Consider the following 2,858-nt stretch of genomic DNA (forward strand, 5'->3'; position numbering starts at 1 on the left):
AGGAATGACAGAAGGACTTTTCTCTTTTCTTCTTGAACTCTTAGTGAAGAAAAAGAGACATTTAATCTAATGTAAATATATTATTTCATCGTAGAAGAGATAACTAAGTTGTTATCTATATATATATGTATGTAAATAAACCTTTGTAAGTATTTTCCCCTTCCCCCCAATGCTGAGTAGTTGTGTTTTGGATGAAAACCCTCTCACACTGGGGCAAATTGTGGGAGGGGGGCTTAAACTTGGAAATTGGATTTCTGAGGGTTTCAAACCACCACAGAAGTTTAAACTGAACACAGCCAAAGAGTAACTTTGGAACAACAGAGAAACTTTTTTTCTTAACACCATGTAATTTACTCACCAAGGAAAGCCCCATCCACAGGAGTTAGCACTGCTTTCTAAAACTGACACCAGGACAGTCACACTTACAGTGCCAGTTGGTTAATCTGAAGGGTTCTGTGCAGCTCCTCTCAAGATATTGTTCCATTTATGGCATTTTACAGTTGGTGATGGCCACTGAATAGTTCAAACCTATAAGGAAAAGGTATAGGTCATCCAGTCAGACAGAGAACTTGCATTTCCTGAATGACTAGAGATGGTGGCATCCCCCTAGTCCTGGGTATTAGTGATTAAAACACTGATTAACAAACACAGGGGGCACCTACAGAATTCCCTTGGCTGAGCTGGAGTCTGTGGGGTTGTTTGAACACCTTCCTCCAGTTCCCCACCACATGTGCTTCCCCTGCAACCCAACAGAAATGTGGGGTGGAAAGGAGGGCAGGAAACCCTCCTAAAGGGAACCCACTGGCAAGACGGGGTACAAGATAATCACAGGCATCATTCCCACTGTAAGTCAATCCCAATTTCCCAGACTCTCATGGGAACAGCAGTGAAAATTACTTCAGAAAAATAAAGTGTCACATAATACCTGTCTATTAATTTCAGCTTAAACAGTTGTGTCACATTTAGAAATATCTCCAGTTTCTGATACAGTAAGTAATATCATTCACTAGCACTTGTCTGCTGTGTGCTTGTACACTTAAAAAATCTCATTTAACTTCAGTCCTTGCGTTTTAGCTAGACTTTATTTAATCACTGTATTTATAAAATACACTATATTCCTGCAGAAAATAGATCCCTTTTTCTTTTTTCTTTTCTTTTTTCTTTTTTGTGACCATACAACCTGTCTTCATTCCCACTCAGTCTCTCAGGGGAAAATTTGTATGGGATTACAGATTTCACCCTGGTTGCCATCACAGCATATTGGGCAGTTCTCTACCATCAGCTATCCTTGCTGACCAGCTTATACTGTGTTTCTGGCACAAGGCAACTACTGTGCCCTTCCAGGAATTTCTCAGGCTGGGACAGTTGAGCAGAGCATGTATCTCCCAAATGCAAGCTCTATTTTCTACTTGAGAATCCCAAAAGCCACTGTGACAATTTAAACCAGTCCCATGAGTTTTAACCATGGAGTTTTTTCCTTACTGTGTGGACAGATATAAGTATTCCAGCCACAGAAAATGCACTAGGTTTGATTTCAGCTCTGTTTTCAAAGTGGTGAACACATTGTATAAACAAGTCCTCAAAATGTTGGATGGGAGAGTGCCATGAACACAACACCCCACAAACTGGAGACATTTCAAGAGTGGTCACTGCTCCTGGTTCCCCTGTAGTGAATCAGCAAGAGTAAAGCACAGTAAGGAAATAAAGTGAAAGCAAAGTGCACTTCTAACTCCATTTTGAGGCAATTTTGCCTGGCTGAACCTCCCTCACCATGCTGGATTTCCACCACAGATCAGTGCTTTGTCATTTTGTCGCCGTTTGAAACGTTGTCATTTTATATTACACAATAGTCACAAAGAAAGCACCTGATGTGTCCAAATGATGAACCACCACCACCTCCTGCCAAAAAAAAAAAAAAATAAAGTGACAACACTTATTTTCTGCTGGATAAACCTCTTCATTTCTGTGTTACAGAAGACTTCTTTCATAGCTGAAAAATGGCATGTTAGAAGCCCCAAGAACATTTGCAGTCTTGAAATGCTCCCCTTTCTGTGCTCTCCCATGTCCAAACAGGTTTAAAAATCTGATGGAAGCAGAAACTGCTGCGAGTTTTAATGTCTATATTTTTTCCAGCGTTGCTTCCAAGTCATTCATGGCTATTTAGCACTTACCTCAAAGAACTGTGCAAGGGCACCATCTGCAAAAACGGTACAGATTATACAGACTGTGCAAACAAACAGCTGTTTGTCTCATCATCCCACTGAACATTTGAGAGATGTCTGGAATAACAGCAGCCCATCATCTCTGGGAAAAAAATACACCACACTGCAAGCAGGCTTTGTCCCAGGGCCACTTTAAAGTGAGGAAAGAGGAATGTGTGCTCCAAGAGCAGGCAAAGAGCAACATTTTATCCCAGAGCATAAGACCTTAAAAGCATACTAGTGGGTCAGATTGAAATAAATAAATAAAACCCCTGAAGTATTTAAATGTTCATTACCATCAGTGCAAACTAAAGTGAAACACTTCAAAAGTTGACAGTTGCCAAGGGATTTTACAGGCTCTACTATAGGATTTTATTTCATCCAAACTTATTTTTTTTTAATCATTATTATCCGAAGATGCAACAGGTTTTTTAAAATTGGGGTAAAATGCTTTTGTTTGCTTGCCATGCACTTATAAATCACCTTACACCAGACAACTAGAGCTTTGTTACAGGAATTGCAGGTTGGTTTTGCCTTCTGTCCTAGAGGTTTCAAGTTCAGATTTTTGGGTCATTTTGTGAATGGCCCCTTCCAGTTGGAACTGCTGAGTGTAAGGACCGGTTATCTTGACTTTCTCTATAAAATTAAGTGTAGGCA

General features: G+C 40.1%; 1 long non-coding RNA gene across 1 annotated transcript; it reads right to left on the bottom strand.

Moving 5' to 3' along the window:
• Positions 1 to 427: 427 nt before the first annotated feature.
• Positions 428 to 2,293, bottom strand: LOC127472575 (uncharacterized). Its single transcript, XR_007905062.1, has 3 exons — positions 2,172 to 2,293; positions 1,866 to 1,899; positions 428 to 528 (listed from the first exon to the last, which is right to left on the bottom strand). It is a non-coding gene; the product is annotated as an uncharacterized LOC127472575 (long non-coding RNA).
• Between the last annotated feature and the right edge of the window lie 565 nt (positions 2,294 to 2,858).

The sequence above is a fragment of the Manacus candei genome, unplaced genomic scaffold, assembly GCF_025592945.1.
Source record: "Manacus candei isolate 608988 ecotype Guabito, Panama unplaced genomic scaffold, ASM2559294v1 h1tg000029l, whole genome shotgun sequence".
NCBI lineage: Eukaryota > Metazoa > Chordata > Aves > Passeriformes > Pipridae > Manacus > Manacus candei.